This window comes from Paramisgurnus dabryanus, chromosome 19 (genome assembly GCF_030506205.2).
Source record: "Paramisgurnus dabryanus chromosome 19, PD_genome_1.1, whole genome shotgun sequence".
NCBI classification, from domain to species: Eukaryota; Metazoa; Chordata; class Actinopteri; order Cypriniformes; family Cobitidae; genus Paramisgurnus; species Paramisgurnus dabryanus.
In genome coordinates this window covers 5740829-5764115 of record NC_133355.1, presented here as the reverse complement: position 1 = coordinate 5764115, position 23287 = coordinate 5740829, and the positions used below count along the sequence as shown (strand labels likewise).

The 23287-nt window shown below is 36.7% G+C and overlaps 1 protein-coding gene across 4 annotated transcripts in view; it reads right to left on the bottom strand.

The window, feature by feature from the left end:
* The window catches only part of jupb (junction plakoglobin b), a 99326-nt gene extending 76566 nt beyond the window's left edge, over nt 1-22760 (bottom strand). For 3 of the 4 annotated variants that reach the window (XM_065286229.2, XM_065286253.2, XM_065286238.2), the window contains exon 1: nt 22558-22760. The gene's annotated coding sequence lies outside the window, so the exon portion shown is untranslated. The remainder of the gene's footprint in view (nt 1-22557) is intronic. The other variant, XM_065286224.2, reaches the window with a different exon arrangement.
* Between the last annotated feature and the right edge of the window lie 527 nt (nt 22761-23287).

Genomic DNA, 23287 nt, shown 5'->3' with positions numbered 1-23287 from the left:
ATTGCACCTTAATAAAATTAGTGGCGTAAAAATGAATTTGCATAACGTGTTATTAACGCGTTAATTTTGACAGCCCTATTACAAACATTAGCTTCCTAGACATCTGACTCACCTTCTTCCATGTGCCATAATTCCCATATATTACAATGAATTTCCATGGAAAGTTTCCAAAATTCCCAGAATTTTCCAACCCTACTCCTGACCTACCCAGAGCTCAAACCGGTGACCTTTTTGCTGTAAGGCAACACAAGATCCACTGTGCCATCCCCCAACCAATTACAAGGGGTTTAAATCTATAATATATTACAGTGCAAAATGAAAGTAAATGTAAAGGAAAAGATAACTGAGCTCGATCACTTTCAGGTTTAATTCAGCGTAGTCAGTTGAAGTGAAATCTATCACTTAAATTCAGGCATAGCACTTGAGAATCTCGCTAACGGATACATATCATCTACTAAGTGCCAGTCCTCTTATCACCTTTAAGCCATTGTATAAAACACCGCCAACTTCTGCCAGAGCTACAAGGCCAAGGGCAATTTTACAGTATCTCTCCGTAGATCTCTGCTGATGTAGAGGTTACATTTCCTCTCTCCAAAGAACTTCACTCGGTCCACTACATTAGTGGAGTACCGCGCTAATGCTTCATGGACCGTGTCTAAATTGAGCTTGGTGAAAACGTTGACAACTAAAAAAAAAATTTTTTAAATGAAGTCATTCAATCTTTGCTAAAATTCAGTGTTACGGTAACACACTGACAGAAAATGCAAATGCTCCTGCTAATGAAATTTGGCGACGGGTTCCTTGGCAAGGGTTTTCGAATTGAAACGATTTAGAACAGCAGGAGAAGCGGGGATAGAAATGTTCACAAATAATGAATGAAAATGACAAAGGCAGGAAGGTGAAGAGGAAGCGGGCGAAGAATTATTGAGCCGTGCACAACAGAGACGTACTCAGAAGAGAATGAGGCTATTTATTAGGAAATAAAAACGTGAAGCCACAAGATCCATCAGTCACCCTGGAGATCTATCTGAAAATCTGCACATTCAGCGCTGGATTCGGCTATATTGCGATTGCATACTACCACACTACACATGTTTACTGTGCCCAGTATGCACATTTTCTGAAAAAGTATGTGACCCTGTCTGTGAAATGCAGGCTAATGTCTTATCATCCAATTGTGAGCTTCAGAGTTTGATGTCAAACGTTCACATTGATTTTAATCTTTGACATGACCTTACTCAGTCAATATTAAAGATGTCAAGGTTATTTTTCACTGAATGTTCTTTACATTATATAGGATGATTTTATGTAGAAAATAGTAAATCATAAAAATGACTTTAGCTGGGTGTTCACAGACTGGCTCACATATGAAGTATATACAGTAGATCTATAAAGTCTACATATTAAAACACATGAGTATTCACAGCCAATTTTACTTTAGTAATTTCTTAACTATTAACAATTTATATTAACAAAGAGAAATATATTATGATTAATAAATATTTGCAAATATTAACAAATAAAACCAATTGGGGCGGTTTCCCGTAAATGGCTTATCCTAGTCCCAGACTAAAATGCATGTTTGAGCAGCCTTCATTGTAAAACACCTTGCACTGACATATTTTAACATACATCAGTAACATTGTTTTGACTAAAGATGCACACAAGTATAGTTTTTTGTAGGGTTTGTTTGTAAAAACTACTTAAATGTCCTAAAATAACTAAGGCCTGGTCCTGGATTAATCTAAACCCTGTCTGGGAAACCAACCCATTATGATCTATTATTCATATAATTATTTGATTGTCAGGTATTTAATATATTAATATTAGCAATTAGGTTAAATTAATAACTCTAACAATGGGTTGAAACAACCCGGCATAGAATAACAACCCAGTGGGTTGGGTTTGTCCCTTTTTGACCCAATTTATGAGGTAGTTGACCTTTTTCAGGTTAAAATGGATAGAAAGGAGCAGAGACCCCCAATACATGTATCCAATCAAATTATGGATTTACATACTTTATGACTTTTATGAAATACAATATAGATATCAACATTATTATTTTAATATGACATTCACAATAATTACCTGGTAGCAATTGACAAGTAACTTACTTTAGAAATAAGCACAGTAGGTTACTTGTCAACGACTGCCAGTTAACTACTGTGATTTTTACAGTTATTTGAACACTTGTAATTTCACACTGAATGCGCTGTAATTCACTGTGATCTTTATTACAGTTATTTGCTGTACATGAACATGGTAAATTACTGTAGATTTTGCATGTATTTTTTACAGTGTATACTTAAAGGTGCCCTTTCTCTGTCGTTTTTATTGTTTTATACTGTTGTCTGAGGTCTACTCATGACGTTTGCATGGTTTTTACATCCAAAAACATCAAAAGCAATAAGTAATAGGCCATTTTGTACCCTGATTTTGAAGCTGGTTAGAGAAATGATCCGTTTTAATGGGCGGGCTGCATTGACGACTTGGAAGTAAACGCCCACTGCTATGATTGGATAACAGTTTTTCGTTCAAACTAACTTTCAATTTAATCTCATGTGTAATCAGTTTAATGTTAAGTGAGTGTCTTAAGACACAGTGTCTTTCTTAGACACGCATATTTTATCATAAACCCTTTTGACACACACACGCGTGTCTTTTATCGTAAACCCACGCACAAAAAACACACACACAAACACACACACACACACACGTGTCTTTTATCGTAAACCCTTTCGATGCGCGTGTAGCAGCGCACGCACGCACAAACACACACACACACACACGTCTTTTACATAAACCCTTCGATGCGCATGTTACGAACGCACAAACACACACACACATGTGTCTTTTATCACATTTGATGCGTGTGCATCATGAATTCGCGTGAATCGCGTCCCTCTGAAGAGAAATCCCGGCCGCAACTGATAGTGACACATAGTACTAAAGTGTTTTACTCACACAAACACGTGTGTCTTTTATCATAAACCCTTTCAAAGCGTGTGCAGCATGAATTCGCGTCCCTCTGAAGAGAAAACACCGGCCGCCACAGTGACACATAGTACTAAAGTGTTTTACTCACACAAACACGCATGTCTTTTATCATAAACCCTTTCAACGCGTGTGCAGCATGAATTCGCGTCCCTCGGAAGAGAAAACACCGGCCGCCACAGTGACACATAGTACTAAAGTGTTTTACTCACATAAGCTGCGCAATTCTGTCCGGATCCAATATTGATGGAGGAGCATTGCTTTTTAATCGCAGTCTCTCTTCAAATCCAGCGTTCTTCTGAACATCCAAACATCTAGCAACTGTTATGATTCCCTCGTTTAAAGCAGACATATCATGCTTTTAAATCTGTCCTTTTTACATATAAATCATCTATTTGTGGTCTATGTAAAGCGAAACTGCAATGCTTGGGTCTGAATTCCTCATTATTATAGCCCCACAGGCCCCCTTTCTACCCCTTTTCTGATGTGCATCTGAGAGCAACTCGTTTTGGTACTGTCTTTTTAAATGCACGTCATACCCTGCCCCCTCTCCAGGTTGCAGAGGTGACACTCGGTTAAACTCCACCCCGTTCGGCCATTTTTGTAGTTTTATAGCAGAGATACGATTATCTAGCTGCACAGAAACTTTTTATTTACTCGTTATTCACAAAATGTCAACAACGGAAGACTTGTCCATCCAGCCTTATATGTTCGCGCCAGAGTCGGAAACGGACTGAGAGGAAAATGAAGACGACGAACCTGCAGAACAACGTCTTCATATGTAGGTATCGCAATGGTGTGAGGCTGCAGCCTCCGGAGGTCGCATATCCAGGCTGCATACGTCATCAAGACGGTCTTATTTCAGAATATTAACAATTATAAAGTTGACTATTATTCTTAGTTAATCGTAAGTTGTTGTAATATGCTCATGACTTGCAAATGTGATGCTCAGTTAACTTAAACCAGGCTTGATGCCCAAAAGCGATCTCCGCAGGCTGCAGCCTTCGGAGTGAGAAACAGCACTGATAAACCATGACCACCGTGTACTTTACTTTTTTACTTTAAGTTATAAACTGCTTACCGAAGTGCTCTGCTCGTCGTCTCCAAAGAAAGAAGTAATTGACCCCTCAATCAGACGAAGTCTATCGGCAATATCTTCTTTATACTGGCGGAGATTGGTGAAGTAGTTATCCTTAAAGTGCCTCAGGCACACAAAAATGACTTTACCCACAGATGTGAGTACATTTCTTACGCTCTCGTAACTTCTGCATCCTTGAGCTTGGACTACAATATCGCAGCGAGAAATATAAAATGGCGGATTGCTCGTAGTGTTGGGCTGGAAGTCGATGTCCTTATTTAGCAGTTCCGCTGCAAATACTGTGACGTAATTGTTCAAAAAACGTAATAGATAATAGAAAAATCAGAACCGGTTGGAAAATATGACCAAAACAGAATATAAAGATATCAACAAAGCACCTGAAGAGACTAATTTCAACTTTTATGTACTTATAAACACTACAAATATACAACAAAATGCATTTAAGAGCCAAGAAAGTGGATTTAGCATGATATGTCTCCTTTAATAGAAATTATGTCTCTCAACAAAAACAATTACCCGAATATGGTACGGTTGACGTTTAGCCATCCTTGCTGTAACTTGTTATGAAAACTAACTCAACTACACGTAATATGTGGGCGCGGTCTCAAGTTGAAGAGCTCATGAATAGTAATGACCTCGATCAGTTCCACGTCACACTGATAAGCTTTTCTAACTGACCTGATTTCTCCGCTTCTTTCTTTTCAGTGGCTAGAGCTGACAGAGGAGGTGGAAGTTAATTTTCACATTCACGACACAACACAAACACATATGGACCTAACACATATCAAAAAATACAAGTAAAAACGGTTTTATGTGGAAGGGCCTCTTTAACATACTACATAGCATTTTAAATTTACTGAATAGATTTTAATGGGGGAACCTATTTTAATCTATTTGTATATCTTTTTTATGCGAACCTTTATTTAAATCAAATTTCTATTATTAGCAAATTAATGAATTTTTTATAGAATTTGAATTCAAACTATATTTGGAGGACCTCCAGTAATACCACCACAGACCTCCAAGGGGCATCGGACTAGAGGTCTTCTCGGGTCTAAAGAAATGTACCAGACCCGAAATGACCCGAATAACTTTATACCCAAAACCCGACGTGCATAAATAAAAAACTTTTAAAGAAAGCCCGACCCGAGACAAACCCGAGAAAATTAGACCCGAGTCCGACCCGAACCAGTGGCATTTTTTTTACCTGAATGTAAATGGCAAATGACGTGTGTGCAGTCTGCAACCCCGCACGCAGCAGTCAGACAGAAACCCCGCTGGTCGTGCAACCAATTTGGCAAGCTGCTCCACTTTGAAGACGACGCCTCAAAATGTACATTGACTGATATGTCTGTCTCAAAGAAAATATTAACCTACAACCAGCCACACAATATATGGAGAAAATCCTGGAATGTTTTCCTCAAACAACAGAATTTCTTCTCGACTAAACAAAGACATCAACATCTTGGATGATATGGGGGTGAGTAAATTATCAGGATTTTTTATGAAAGTGTGGTATTCCTTTAAATTATTTTAATGGTACAGTAGTATGGTTACACTCTAAAGTTTCGACCCGAGACCCGATCGGGTTAGGGTCTAAAAGTTTCATGTGTGCCTCGGACATGGGTCGGGTATAATATCAGCGGCATCGGGTCTCTGGTAATTTAAAATGAATGTGTTTTTGCCGAACGTACCCGAAAACCCGAACTCTGACGTGTGAGCGTCAATGTCTTTTTCAAACCTCTTCTCTGTTTGCCAAACTAGGCACGGTAGACGCGATTTTTGATGCCTGAAACGCGGTTGGTGTAAATGTAGCGAGTCATGTCTAGCTTAACAATCGTCACTTTTGACAAAAAATGAAAAAAATATACTTTTTAACAACTTCTCGTCTTGCACTAGCCGTCTTGCACTAGCCGAGCCAGCGCCACCTTATGTATTACGTAATAACATTAAAAGGTCAAACGTTACATATGTGAAACGCGCACTTAAGGACTATTTTAAAACAACAAACTAACACAAAAACATTAATTAGTATCATTCCACTAAAGCAAAATCAGGCCGTTCCTTTTTCTCCACACTTGTAAACATTGGAGCGATAGTTTTGCATACATCATCTGTAACCTTTCGATGTGATTACATAATACATAAGGTCGCACTGATGCGTTAAACGGCTAGTGCAAGAAAAGAAGTTGTGGTTTAAAATACTTTTTTTTCTTGGCAAAAATTATGATCGTTTTGCTAGAAACGTTTATGCCATGGTTGGGATTGTTTAGAGCCCTTTGAAGGTGGATTGAAACTATAAACTGTTAAGGTCCACTAAAGTCCACTATATGGAGAAAAATCCTGGAATGTTTTCTCTAAAAAAACTTAATTTCCTCTCAACTGAAGAAAGAAAGACATAAACATCTTGCATGACATGGAGGTGGGTAAATTATCAGAATGTTTTATGAAAGTGGGATATTCCTATGTTTATCAATTAATTAACTAATATTCATTTCCATTTAAACCATTTATAAAGCAACTGATTGAACGTAGAGAGTAAAAATAAATATTTCAACATCTTGTTTGTGCCATGGTTTATTTTTTAATTGGGCAGCTTTAAGCAGCACAACAGATTTCATTCAAAGGAATGTTTACAACCCGCACCGCTACGCGCCCGGGGAGATAATGGTGTCTTGGTCATCATAAATTTATCTTTCAGCCAATTAAATTTTGACATGGATCTGCTGTCGACGAAAAGGTCACTGGTACAACTGTCAATCATTTTTGGGAAAAGTAACAGTAAACTCCCTTTGATGAGGACAATTAAGCTTTCAGCATCGCTTTAGTCACTGGATGAATCATGCATTTTATTCACCTAAATAAAAGTTTGCAAGCACACAATACACAACGCTGGACAATACGGTTCATTATCTGTCCTCCTGCAGAGCGTCCAGCCCTCATCTGCTGGCATACGTTCACAATCATGTCGCCTGACTCTTTTGGTCCTGCCAACTTCGCAGACACTGAGGCGGCGCGCCTGCCATACCAAAAAAGGCACTTCAAGACGGTCCTTTGATGCAATGAGATGGAAAGGTAGAGGAGGGGGAGAGGGCGATTTTGGAATGGAGAGATACCAGAGCAAGCAATACTTTAGTGAGTGACAGTAGTGTATGCTTCTGTGATGTCATTCGTAACCAAAAGAATATTATTTCCCTTTCGCAATTAAATTAACAAATTATGGAGATGCAGTCTAGCACACAAATGAGTAAATCCCTGTAGGGCTGTCGGGAACACTCACTCGAATAGTTATCAAAATGATAATACTAGAGATCGACCGATACTCATTTTTTCAAACCGATGCCGATAACAAATATTTGGAGGCTTATGTGCCCGATAACCGATATGCTGAACCGATTTTTATTTACTGTTATACTTCTGTTTTTGACATAATAATTACTACACTACTGAACTGAACAAACCCTTATAATAATAATCATTATCACAATCACTCCCTCTTTGCATACAAAGTCATAAATAGAGGGGTCTGAAAGAGTGAAGAATAATATTAATTTAATGAATAATGTAGAAACTATATTCCCAATACATGGACTATTCCAAACACCCCTATCATTTCGTCAGAAATGGACTGATCCAAAGTTCGCGCTGCGGTTTTCAGGTAACAGAGCGGGAGAGAGAGAAAAGTATAGCGGAGTTGGCTGCTTGTTATACATAGTTTATAGAGTAAAACAGGTGGATTAAGTGCCTTTTTTGGGATATAATATCGTTGTTTTGACCAGCAACCTGAGCCTTCAGCAATCCAACCAGTAGTTAGCAAAGAGATTTTACAAATAATATCACTGACTGGAATACTACATTCAGGAAAGAAACAAACAAAACGGCTTATATATCATCAAATTTCTTAACTGGTAACATTATTTGATTTCAGAATAATTAATATTTAGTTGTTTTAGCTTATGAAATGGCTGTAGACAGCGCTGTTTATCTATGCATTTACTCGCGCATTAACTGTATTAAACTGTGACCGCTTGCGGAGGTAATAAATAATTAATTAATATCCACAGACATTTATTTAGATATTTTAGCAAAATAATGTTTATCTGGTAAATGTTAATAGGGTAAATCTTGTTAAAAGTGGTAGATGTGCTTTAGCCTCCGGTAAGTGATCAGCAATATGAACGTGATTTTACGATGCTAATGATAAGCATAAATAACAGAAAAACGAATTTAATTTAGCGTTTTTAATTCCACAAAGCATTAATTCATGGCTGTTTTATTCATGCAAAGCTACGTCGTTATTGGGACCGGATTTGATGGATCAGCCAGCGTGACTCTGTGAGTTCGTCTCTATTCTTAGACAAGCTGCATACATTGCTTTTAATATATCAACTTATTTAACATAACATACATTAATGCACAAATAAGCTGTGCTATAAATGCCTCATATGCAAAGTAAGTATACTCAAAGTCCTTTTAATAAAGTCGCGTCACTCCGCCGTCATATTTGCTGTGCACGCTGCTGCTGCTGTGAGCTCCTCTCCTCAGATGCGTCCAGCGCGCAATTTTCTTGTTTATCGGTCAATCCGATATTACAAAACAGATATCCGATCATCGGAAAATGCTCAAATATCGGGGAAAATATTGGAAAACAGATATATCGGTCGATCTCTAGATAATACGCATGAAACCATGTGACAAACATAAACATAAATAAACAATCTTTATGCACCAGGAGTGATGATGGCCTATAACAAACAAATTTACTGTAAAAGCATGTTTCGTCTGTATTGTGGTCGTTTTAATAATGTCCCTACCGATGCAAAAACCAAACCTATACCCACAGTCATGAGAGGACGGAGAAAAATCTGGAGCTGTGCAGGCTTTCACAAAATCAAATAAATAAGACTGACACCGTGAAACAGGGAAGAAATGCATATAAGCACGCTTGGATCTGAAAGAGTGCCAGATGAAATGCGACAGTGATGGAAACAGACAAAGATGGTAATTTGGTCAGACAGCTCTTTCAATATGTCCTACTAAGATGCCAAGAATATTAAGGCAGAAACTATTTCAGATTACCACATTTTCATGCAACATGTTCCTTAAAAACATGCACACACAAAAAAACACCACGATGACGATATTTTAAATAGAGGGAATCGTTCCATACGGCAGTGCATTGGCTATTAAAAGATTATAGCAAACAGATGCCTTCTGGTAAAAGCTAATCATCAGCAAACACTTGGCCGCTCTAGGTTTTTTCTTTTTATATTTTGCCAAAGGCATAATGGAGAACACATTGTAAAATCAAATGGTAAGTCTTACTGCACACGCTCAGTGCTGATTATTTTATATTATATTAATTATAGTAGTGTTGCATGTTAATTGTGCAGTGATCAAAAATTTAATTCACGACTTAATCAAACATTACAAGATATACAACAATGTGGGCAGAACGGAGTCAGATATGAGCGTAAGCACAAAATAACCTCAATTTGTCCCAATTAGAAATGCACCGTTATAAAAATTTTCCACTAATACCAATAGCCGATTATTAAGATTGATATCTGCAAATGGTTTGGTGGTTATATTAACTTGCATTAAATAAATTCTAAAGATTAAATTTTCTGAATGTTATTCATTCATGTAATGACTAGGGATGCTCCGATCAAGACTTTTGCAGCTGATACCGATTTGTTATCTTTGTGATCGGCCGATATCGATTTTCTAAATAAAGTAATACAACAGATGTTGCCTACAACAGCTGTGCGACAAACGAAAGTCAAAAAATGCATGCAAATAATAAACTTTTGGCATGAGGATGCAATTGTCCGTGTTAGATATGTGTTGTATACGAGGTTTGATGGGGATGTTAAGACGCGTTGCACTTTTGACCGGTGCGCGTCCTCATAGAAAATACACATATCTCTGTAAAGGCAAAGAGAGAAATCCAAATCTGCACGTCGCACATGAGCAACAGGTTATAAAAATGCTCGCACTATGTAAAAAATTGTCTCTATTTGCAGTCGCATTCAGGATCCCTATGATGACATAAGTAAACAGAAAGATCAGTTTCCAGATCTGCAAATTTTGCGAGTACCGATCGAGTCATTTAATGCCGTTATCATCCAATAACGATCCCCGGCCAATCGATCGGAGCATCCCTAGTAATGACCATTAATATTAAACATTAAACATTGCATTTTCCTGTTCTCTTTTGATTGACAGGATATAAAAGCCATGATTATCGGCTGTTTTAAAACTATTGGCTGATAATTTGAAAAGTGGCTTCTGTTGACCAATACTGATTATTGGCCAGGGCCGGCGTCAAGGGGGGGCATTCGCGGGCAGTGCCCCCTCAAACAGGTTGCTGTGCCCCCCTACAAAGTTTTTTATTAATTTTTATATATATTAAGAATAATTAAAATAAATTAAACATTGAATGTTTCATGACTTGTAATGTAATCAAATGAGGAAAATATAGTTGATATATGTTTTCTTTAATTAAAATAGACCAGTTTCTCTGATTGGATGTATTGCCGCGTCTCACCCGTCTTACGTCTTTAGCATATTTGTGACTTGATACTAACAACGTGTTTTTTCGCGGCATTTTATGGATCATGTAAAATATGGATATTAGAACATTTAGAACGAACCAGCACCGCCTGCTTCATCTTCATGCAAACACAGACTTGCTCAAACTCAGAGATTAGAGGTTGAGGTGGAATTTACAAATCTACAGGACACTGTTTTAAGGAAGTTTAATGTTCGTACACGCCGTCTTCAGCTATTTTAAAGGTAAGTTAGCGTTGTTTTAAATTACGTAAGCTTAAATGTGAAGTGTGGCTATAGACCGTTAACAGCATTACGACGTGATTATGGTAAGGCAGATTTTTTAAAGCTAGGACGCGGTGTGCGCTGCGGTATGAAACCCATTCATTTCAATGGCTTGCAGAAGAAAATGTTCTTCCTAAAATATATAAACATACAATATATCAAATAAAAGAACAGACCCTCTACTTAAAAAAAACACATTTCATTCTACCTTTATTTGTTCTTTTTTTTATCATCTCTCAAATATGGGTTGGTTCCTTCAAAAGCAATTTTGAGCAAAAAGCTAAAGATCAGATTTATAGACATTATCAAACATACATGTTGTTTAAACTGTTTGCCCTTATAAACCCCACTTTTGAGTTTTATAAGTTGAATAAGAGCGCCACCTGGTGGATATCAGCGGAAATACGGATTGCCGGAAAAACTCGTCATTGGCAGGAAAGCGTTTTCTCTTAATTGATGAGTTAACTCCTCAATGGTGAGGAAAGAGTTAAGCAGGGTTATTGGTAAATGATAATCACCTTTTTTGTTTAATTTACCAGTAAAAATGTCTAAACATCTTTTACTAGGAAACGAAATATTACTGTTTTATGAAAGATCTATTTACCAATACAAACGAACAAAACTTATTCAAGAAATAAAGAGCTTAGACCAGGGGTGTCAAACTCATTTTAGGCTGTGGGCCGGATGGTAAATAACGCCATGAAGTGCGGGACGGATAATTTTTTTAAACCTTAGTGTGCTGATAATTGTGTTAAAATTAACTTAACAAACCAATTAATTAGTTTGTTTAGCAAGAAAACCAGAGAAACACACAGCTCTGTGAAAACTACATTTCATAAGGTCACACTCATACTGTATATTACACACACAAGTTTACATCTGTACAAAACCCACTGGCCTTATAGGTTGAAAAGCTTTAATTTAACTTCTTTTGCCTTGATGCCAAAATTATTTATAAACCATTCACTTTTCTTTGGAATATATTTGTAATGAGAACAGTCATTTAGAAAATGCTACATGGGGCAGTGGCCCAAAACAAAAATGGGACTATGGGGGGTGGTACTATTATTATGATTTTAATAAAGTATTATAAATATTATGTGTTATATTACTAGCATCAACTTAGACAAGTGATTATAATGGGAAATATAATAAGAATTAAAGTGTGACAATCTGCTAAATATTCAATATGATTTACCTGCTGGCTTGATGGAGCTTTGAATCCATTTGCAATGTTGAACTGCTGCTAAAAGCCTCTCTTTCCGTTCTCTGTCGTAATTTTGTGAAGGCATTGGTGATTTTTGTATTTTTTGTCTACAAAGTGTGCCAACAACAGCAAATTTAGTGTTTATATTAACTTAGATCTGATCGGGAACATTAAATCGATTAGACAAGCATTGCAACGTAAATAAGAATGTGGATATTTTGGTTTTGTTAGCTTGCTAAGTTGTTAGCACTTTTAGAACACTGACAGCAAATCATTACCGGAAGAAATACATAAACATACTTACAAATTACTAATTCTGCGGTTTAACAACTGATATAATGTAATGAATCTACCTGTTAATGCAACGAACTTCGGAAACTGTCGTCTTCGCTCTCCAGGCAGAGAGTGGACACAGAGATGCTGCAGAGCGGGCGAGAAAACACGAAGTGGATCACCGGAATCAGTGGATCTTTAGCGGAGCGGTAACAATAAAACGGCACATTTTTTGGGCACCGTGTTTAGTCTATGTTCCGCGTTATGCTGCTTTCCGCAAGTCTCTCATATTAAAAACGAACTAGACACCCGCCTAAAAGGGTTTTTAAAATATGTATTTAATATTTAATAATACTGTATAAATCATGACGCGGGCCAGATTGGACACCTTTGGGGGCCGTATGTTTGACACCCCTGGCTTAGACCCAAAATCCACTTAACAAAGCTGCTAAATCGAATTGGTAATGGAAGAGTGGTATCGGTGCATGCCTAGTTTACTGAATATATTAGGACATTGGCCAAATTTTTTTCTTTTTATACCTTTATTAAGAGACTTTTTTAGTAATTGAGATTGTTGCATGCACTTAAGTGGGTTTTGCAGTGAAATACTTTTTTTTATTTTATAAAGAATGCTCATTTACAAGTAAAAATGTCAGAGGCAGTTGTTCTTGCATCTGAACTCAATATTCAAACATGTTTTATGCAATTTGCATGCAATTTAAAAAAAAACACTAACATTAATTAACAGATAATTATATTAGTCTTGGATTTTTTTGGATGATAATTTTTGTAATTGTCATTCAGTACACATAAAAACACATGTGGGCAAAATATAAATATGTCTGTATCTGTTGACTACTCAGGAGTGATTTATTTTCAGTTTCTCTTTTTTTTTCAGATGGTCTCTCTCTCTCTCTCTCTCTCTCTCTCTCTCTCTCTCTCTCTCTCTCTCTCTCTCTCTGTGGCTTTCCCAATAATCTGCACCTTACTCCTTTTTCCATCCATTGTGGTTATCTCACTCTCTATTTTTCCATCCATTGCTTCTCAGTGAAAGGGCTGCATTTTCCTTCCCTATGATCAAAGCAGTAAAAAAATTGGGCCGAATTATTGCCTGAGATAACAGGAACTGTGCGTGCGTGAGTGTGTGTGTGTGCGTGTGTAAGCCGTGTACTGCGCCATCATTCTCTGAGTCACAGACATGCAAACATCAAATCAACAAAGAAACTGCCTTCTCTCACATGGAATACAACAGCAATTCAGTCAGATTGTAATTCATTCATGTTTTGTCAGAAGGCACATAATGATGTTTTCTTCACATCATCAAAGACAAAACTGAGTGAGGCATCGAAGACGACACAAACGGAGGATGAACGGATTTTCACATTATGCAAATTCTGTGGTAGAGCAGTTCGATAGGTCACAGGTTTGAATCCCAGTGAACACAAAAACTGACCAAATGCAAGTTTTTTTAGATGTAGTGTCGAGCAAATACAATTAAAACAGTGATGTCTGGGGGAGACCAACAGTGTGGTATAAATGATTTGGTTGGTGGGGTGGTGACACACAATTTCCTTTTGCAATACACAACTTTTAAATAAAGACACACAACCATCAACCCCACACTCCCTGTCCTTGCTTCCTCTCTCTCTCTTTCTCTCTCTTTCTCTCTCTCTCTCTCTCTCTCCCTCTCTTTCGCTGTCACAAACACTCATGCTTTCTGTTCTCTCTGTCCGCCTAGCTCAAATCTTCAGACAAACATATTCCAGACAACAGGTGCTAGGTTTTCTAGCACAAAAGTCGTGTATTCATAGGAGACATATTGATAAAAATGAGCTTTAAAGCAAAAAGCCAAGAAACTGGAATATAGCATTAATTAAATTGCTATTTTTATCTTAGTTTGTTAGAGAGACAAAGGATGAGCATGTGTTAGGTATAGCATACTGCACACTGCATACCATACAGTACTGTATACTATATGCAGCTTGCAAAAGAAATCATTACACATTTTCATAAAACATCCTTTATGCTATTGGCTGGACAATGAAATGGATTTGGAACCAAAATCCATGCTATTGGTTGAGCCAATATGGTTGCTTTAAAATGCCGAGACCAGTATTTTTACTGCACCACAAAGTCACAGTATTCATTTTTTGGGAAAACAACCCATGTCCTTCCAAATTCTATGTATATTCCGATTTTAATATGTTATATATTCCCAGTGTTCCCACACCTTAGTTGACTTCAAATTCAATTACCTTCAAGGACTTTTCAGGTCCAATACCTTCAAATTCAAGGACTAAATGTGGGGACACATTTCAAGTGAGAGCAAGGTTACATCGGGTTACCTTTTAAGATACATTGTTACAGTTCCCTTTCGAGGGAACTGGCGCTGCGTCACAGCGGTGACACTTTGGGGACGCCTCCAGGGGTAAGTGCATCTGAATGTGTAGATCAAATTCAACCAATAGTGAGGCTTAACAACAAAGACAGGGTGATGCGGGAGCCAGGAAGTATATCGCTATCTGAAATATTGCCTAAGACGGCGTTACAGGGATGCAGGAAGTATGGCAAGGGAGACGCAGCGTCTCATTCCCTTCTCAGAGAACAACAGTTACATATGTAACCCGAGACGTTTTCATGTGTCAAACACAACTATGAAAAAAGCATTTTGGTATGAATCAACATTCACATACAGAAGATAGAAGCATTTAAAGCGAACAGTTTAACACGTGTGCTTAACAAGTCTAGAATATTATGATATTATCCTACACTACAAAGGGAATAATATGGATTTTTTTCCAGAAAACTTCTTGCATAAAATAGATTCAAACACTTTCAATGACCTGTATCTAGTATGTATATTTTCAAAAACTTCCCAGGGCCGTGAATTTTTTCCCCAGATTCACAAACTATCAAGGATTTCAAGGACCTGTGGGAACCCTGTATTCCGAATATATAACATAAAAATAAAATAAGAATTGCATGCATACAAAAAATGCACTATGCACATTACAATGTTGCATAAGAATAAAACTGTACTATGCCATTCATAACGAAGCAAAAGATAAGCCATACAAGTAAATGTTGTGGGTCAAACTAATGCTCTGCTAGATTTGCCTGCAGACAACTAGTCCTAATATTCATCAATTTGACACTGTTTGCATGATGGTGGACATTAACAGCCAGTTTTATTACAACTGAAACATGCTTTAGAGCAACACTGGGGCAAAATATCAGCATTCCCATTAAACTGGATATATTGGCGCTAAATACTGCTGTGGCTAATGTAATGTTTTCTGCCTCATTGACACATTCTTTATTAATAGTAAAGCAGAAAGAAGACAGAAAAAGATGATGAAAAGGGGGAGAAATAGGATTAGAAAATAATTATGTAAACCGGAATCAAAGTCGCATCGCCCACGTCAGCACCGCGGGATGGGTCGGAACGGGTGTGCGTACCGCTAAGACGCTGCTCCAACTTTACCGCATTTCTTGCCAAAATAATTTTGACTATGCTGCAGACTTTGTACAGTGTGTTGTTTTAATCGTGCCCAAGGCTTAATTTGTGCCACGGCAGCCCAGATCCGAAAGCTATGAAAACCGATGCAAAATCAAATATGAAAGTAACAAAGTTTGCCAGCAAATTGGAATATCACCAATAAAAATAAAAAGTAGCAATTAGTATGCAGTTTACTGGTTGATCAAGTGTGGTCTGCCCGGCGTCTCCAGACACAAAGGCCATGAATACATAAACACAAGCTGCTTGTTTACTTCTTTATCTGTGGTTTTCATACATATGCACGACTGAATCTTTCTAAATCATTTATTTTACTTTTATTGTTTACACATTTATCTTTGTTAAGAAAAGTAGGAAACCCAGAAGTAATGCTCTGTGGTTGCACCTGTTGCACCCACAATGCATTCAGAGTATGGAGTGCTGTGAAGCAACTAATTCACCAAATCACCCCAACTTTAATCAATAACACTGTCTACAATAAAAACTGACATTTTGTTGCCTGCAGTATAAACAGCTCCAATGGTTTTTATTACTACCAGGTGGCAATTTACTGCATTATACAGCGATATATCACAGTATATTGCGGTGGCCAATATTTGGGGTTTTTTGTATTACTTTTTTTAAACTAAAAAAAGACAAAAAGACAGTATGACCAATCATCATTCACTTCAACAAGATGTTGCGCTGTGCTACACACAACAACACTAACAGTCCATATGAAGAGCTCAGATGCAAAAGCCGCTAAATGCCACATCCATCAAAAAATTAGATAGTCATCAGTGTTGGGGAAAGTTACTTTTAAAAGTAATGCATTACAATATTAAGTAACTCCCCCCAAAAAGTAACTAATTGCGTTACTTAGTTACTTTTCATGGAAAGTAATGCTTACGTTACTTTTTAGTTACTTTTGCGTTACTTTTTCTTGGCTGAGGCTTGATTTCTTTCATGCCTTGCAGGTGTTTTTATGACTGAAAAGTTCTGCATTCAGAAATTGCATATTTCATCGCAAAAATTTCCCACACAGGCGTGTACGCATAGAGTGCATAATGTGACTATGTTCAGTACATAATTTTTTTTTCTTCAAATAAATTAATTCAACTAAAAAAGTAACTTGCATTACTTTTTTGAAAAAGTAACTCAAATATTAATGTGTACATTTAAAAAGTAATGCGTTACTTTACTCGTTACTTCAGAAAAGTAATATTATTACGTAATGCACATTACTTGTAATGCGTTACCCCCAACACTGATAATGATACTAACAGAATGCTCTCTGCGCATATTATACGCTCATACTTTAGCGCAAATCCTCTAAATCCCGCCCCCAGGCCATTCAGAAAAACGTGTTTGTTGGCAGAATCCCAAAAAAATGCTTATTTACAACATGTCAGACGGACCACTGGGGTGTACACACCAAACGCCAATTCAACGATTTGTGCAAGTAAATTACATACACTGCAAAAAAATATTTTCAAGAAATTTTTTTTTTTGTATTTTTGTCTTGTTTTCAGTAAAAATATAAACAAATTCTTAAATTAAGATGTTTTTTTCTTGATAAGCAAAACGACCCAAGAAAATAAGTATAGTTTTTAGACCAAAAATATCAAATTTAAGTGATTCTATGCACAAAACAAGCAAAAAAATCTGCCAATGGGGTAAGCAAAAAAATCTTAAACATTTTTCTAAAACACTAAATTCAAGAGAAATTCTAGAAAAATTAGCTTACCCCATTGGCAGAATTTATTGCTTGTGTTATGCACAAAATCACTTAAATTTGATATTTTTGCTCTAAAAACTAGACTTATTTTCTTGGGTCGTTTTGCTCATCAAGAAAAAGCATCTTAATTTAAGAATTTTTTGATATTTTTACTGAAAACAAGACAAAAATACTAAGATTTTTTTTCTTGTAAATCATTTTGTGCAGTGTACATAGTCAACGTAAAGATGCAAATTCGCGGCAGGTGATGCAAATGACCCAAACTGGGCGAGGCGATTGCCATAAAAACACATTCTTTTCGCCTCAAATGCGTCTTTGAAAATACTCAACTCAAGCGAAACATTGTATGACACAAAGTTAAATCCCACGAGTAATCTATTCTAGAGCGAGGAACGCAAAGCTTCGCGTTTAGTTTGTACGCAGCATTAGAGGGTTTTGGTACCTACAAAGCGTTTATTTATAAATATCATGCCTAAAAAATGTTTATTTAGTTTCTAAAGTAAAGTTTCTAAGAAGTATTAAAGATGATTTTTCAGTATATTACTTAAAAAATTAGTGCGTAAAAATAGAGCACTTTAAGTACATTATGGAAGTGTACTACTTTTTTTACCTGGGATGCTTTTGCACACATTAAAACACACATGCATTCGTGCAATCAATACGAGAGGTCATGAAAATACGACTCTGGAAACTAAACACAGGCGCGGCAATCTCCAAGCATTGACATTATCTCTAATGTAGTGTGCCAAATTTCTCCTTCCTAATCCTTACACTCCTATCAGCCAGCAGAATTACCTACAACTCACAATGACACTTTCATAGCGGAAACATAAATTTTGGTGTGTAAACTAAATGATTCTGGAAACTACTGCAAGATGTTCATCACTATGCACTGCAAGACTGTCGACATACGTTTTTGCAATGGTAAAAGTCAACGTGAAATTAAATTGTCTTTAAATATGTTTGTTTACAGTTCATCAACACATGTTATTCTAAAGAAAAAATTTTGTTTTCATAATCTTAAAAAAGTCTGGCTTTAAAATGATTCTGAATGCTATAATCTACCATCTGAATCTCACACATGCAAAACCCAATCACAGTCACGCTATTGCAGTGCCTGCCAATGTTTCCACTGACACCAGTGCCAAAGGGAAGCCATGGCAGCAGACCCTGTTAGGATACAGCTGTAAAGAGCAGCAGGTGTCCTAGTGGAGGTTGAAGGGGCGCTGCAACATTTCCCTCACACCAGATGTGAGCTGTAAGGGAGCAAATAAAGGTGGACTCTAAAGGCTAACAATGTGATAATATACTGTCTGTATCTATCTGTGAATTCATTCATAAGACCTTAAAAAAAGATTTTGAAAAGTTGACTTATTGCTAGTTTTTCTGTCAGATTGTAGATATTTGCATATGTAAACAGTAGCTGGGTGATTCTCACGAAACCATTGAAACACCACGGCACTAATGATTTTAGCAATAAAATGTGTAATATAGTAATATTAAAAAGCATCAGAATTAACACAATACTGTGTTCTACCTTGCACAATGTGTGATTTCAACATAAGAATTTATAATTTGTCAATTTTATCTCATTTTCTGCTGAAATTCCCATTACCGCAATGTGTCCGGCTGTGTTTGAACATGCGTTATGTTGTAATTTAATCAAATTAACACAAAAATATTTAGAAAAAAAATAAATGGATGTTTTGCTAGACTACTTTAGATGACAGAAAAAATATTTACTGAATATTCATGTATAATAATAATGAAGAAAAATTAGGAAAATGATGTGTCCATGCCTGATGTTCTCATCCTCCGCAACACTTTTTGAGAACAGTTTAAGCACACATACAGAATTTTAATAAAGTTTGATTTTGAGTGACCAAGCACATGGACTAGTTACTTCAAGATACCAGGTAAGATCATTTTTTTACACTTAATTTGAAATATTGTCTTATCAGAATGCTTACACGTCATTTTGATTATCATTACCGCAACAGATGCTTATTAAATGTTAATTTAATTAATAGAAGCATAATACTTTGATTTTAAATGCATGTGCAGAATCTCCAAATTATGTTCTTTCAGGTTTGTCATGTCATTTTGAAAATATGTCAGTGTTGATGTTTTCTGACTGTTGCGGTAATGAGATTAGGACTAATTTTTTTAATTATGTTACAAAAAGTGTTAAATGATAAGTAAAAGTGTTTAAATTAATGTTCCCATTTACTCCAGACTTTGTTTTTCAATGTCTGGTGGGAAAAAAAGTAAATTTAAGCAATTTTTACATTTTCATGCTTGACATTTTTAAAACCAAGTTTTCGTGAGAATCACCCAGCTACGTTCCCATCACCCTTTTAATTGCACAAATTGACATTGCAAATTGAAAATACGGCCAATGGAAACACATCAATTTTGCAAAAACATATTTAGAGATAGAGTTTTTATGCTCGCATAAGGTTTTTTAAAGGCGTAAAAATGTGACTTTTCCATGTTTAAGTGCTATAATTGGGTCCCCAGTGCTTCTATCAAACCAAAAACGTAAAAAAAAAATAAATAACAAGTAACTTTGCTTTGGTAAACCATTCTTTGCAAGCATATAAAAAATTTGGTTGTTCAAATTTTGCCTGTTTTGTAACAAATTACAATAATACCGCCCCTTAATCTGCACTATCCAACTACGGCACTGACATTTAGTGTAGAGGGAAAAAGAGAGAGAGAGAAAAATTATTGACAGCACAATTGAGTTTCAATTTCAACAAACCACCATCATTGCAATCAGTATGCATTTCTTCAGCTCATTTGCATTTTTAAGCTAAAACTTCACGTACGCATTCTGGGGACACCAAAGGTTTATTTTTCATCTTTTAAAAAAAATCTCATAATATGACCCCTTTAAGTCTATTCCAAAAAGCTGCATTTCACAAAACTGCAATAGAAACATTTTATTTAAATTTTTAGGTCATCTGATGCAAGTAAGTCGCATAATTATTTTGAAGATGAAGCGGTATGTACTAAAACCTTTCAGAAACACCTAAATACATGTCTACTCCCAAGTATAAGAGCATTTCCTTGCCAATAATGTTTGGATAACACTCCTTCATCTATTTTAATTTAAAATAATGTACTATGATCTCCAAGAAATACGTCACGTTCCCGCTCTAAGTATAAGGGGCTTTCCTTAGCATTTATGTTTGGATACACTTATGTTTCTTTTGATTAAAAATAATGCTTAGTGCGGTGGATGTGATATTTGTAAACCTACCAACATCAGTCAACGTGATGTTTGGAATGACCTATTGCAATAGGAAAAACTATGCTTCAGTCGCATATCATTGGTTAATGGACACGCCGCCATTTCGCAATAATCTTTTGTCAAAATTTAGAAAATAATGCAAAGGTTTTGTGCAAATCTGTAATGGAAATGCAGCTATTGTCAATAAAATCAATAAATATCACACTTTTATTTAAGAAGAACCTATTCATCAAATTACGAAAGAATAAAAATCAATGTTCTGCCAGTTTGTCCTACAACACCGAAGTCACTGACAATATAAAGTGTCTTGTATATTATTTGGATATGTTGACGTGCAAAGTTTGTAATGTCTCTAACTTCCAAAAAAATAAAAACTGTTTATGCAAGTTAATTGATACATAATTATTCAACTACACAACATAACCAATTCATATGCATGCCCACTGTAGATCAATTTCAAACATCAATCAGCATTTAAATCCCCAGAATATGGATATAAGCCAAATTGTAATGAATACATGCTAATGTAACTTCATTCTCAAGCTGTACTGTAAAGCTAAAGCAAGAAAGTATTTTTAACATGATGCATAACCTCTGTGTGCATGCAAACATGGTCATGAGCATCAATGGACAATTTCCAGGGGCATCATCCCTTTAACAAATACAAACTATGCCTGGAAAGCAAAACGGGCATCTGGGATTTTCATGCACTTGAGAGTAGACACCATTAAGCTTTGTGTCAGTCAGAGTGCCACGAAACCCATCATCAATTACGTAAATTTGACTTGAACTTGACTTGAGATAAGTCTGCAGGGATGCTCATGTCCAAATGGTGCTGATGATGACTAAACATAGCACGCAGTCCTGATACAAACCAGACTGCTATAAATCCTACACATACATCAACATTCAGACACTCCCTGGTGGTGCAAGTTTCACAACGGACCAACTTAAGAGTGCGTTTCTCCAGACACGCGCAGTCACCGACATCAGTGCGCGTGAATCTGAGGTGTGGCATCTAAAAAAATCGCAAATTCCTTAACAAAACATAATGTATTATTTCATGCAATGTTTTCTGCTGTATATGGTCATCTTTTAGAGGCAACCTTACCTCATATCACTTCATCTCACTTACACCGCATTTTGTAAACTTACAACAGCCGTCTAAACTGAATTATCGCGACATTATTCTCTCGTAAACATCGTGCAATCGGCGCGTATCAAAGCTAAACTATCACGAGCTCATTTAGCAAAGTTTACACTTATTATCTGGTGTTAATGCAAACAAAACAACACATATAATTTGTCATGCTTCGCAGAAGCGCAAAATAATCATTATCTGGATGCAATGAATTAACATCGCCTGGTGTTTCGCACATATGGAGTGTGACGAACTCCAGTGCGCTTTCAACCAGGTTCCCATGTCATGTTTCAAGTGCTCTGAGGTAAAAACGCAAGCGCAAAAATACGAAATAAAGCAACGCGCACTTAAACACACCAACATCGGATCTAATTACTAAACTAACCATGTTGCATGGTCAAGCGTTTTTCAAAGCCCATTTGGGTTCATGCAACTGAGACGGTCGCAGGGCACAGTCATCATCACTGTACCAGTGCAGCATTTAAATGACCGACCATGTATAGGCTACTTATTTACCTTCACGAGATGATCACAATCCACTGACGAGCCTCTTCCAAAAATGTTGTGAATCCCTTCTCCGGCCCCGAGCCCCTTTGTCCACTCTTATCCAAGTCTGGCAAACGTTAATCGGTGGAGTCTGACAGCAGCGGAACCCTCCGCGAGTCTCCGGTTGCACGAGCGAATTGGTGGGCGGGGCCTAGCGCGGCTTAGTTTTCCTACCGTCGGTAATTATTTGATGATTTCTGGCGCATTTATCACAAACCGATGATGATTCTTGTTGGCTTAGAGATGTACATCTGGTAGATCATGTGTGACTTTGGGTCGGTGATTCTGTCTCCATGTCTTGCCCTGCTGTTACTAGGGTGCTGTTTTGCCTAGTAGCTAATAAAATCTAATATTGTCTGTCTATGGTGGTTTGATCCAGATAAAAAAAGACACCTGATGTTTGACCTTTGCTACATAATTAAACAAAAAGTAAGAAGTAACTCAGTATTAATAAATGTTGTCCAAAAATCTGTACACTGTAAACATTTTTGCTGTAGTTATGCAGCTGTTTGCCAGTAACTTACTGTAAATTTAAATTGATTTTATTTACTGGCAACAGTTTGTTCAAAGTTAAATAAACATTAAACATTAACAAGTCTTTATCTTTACAGAATAAAACTACAAAATAATAGCCTTATGCAAAACATTTTGGGAACTAGAAATCCTTTTTTCTTTGGATTTGGGTTCCCAGAATGCTTTG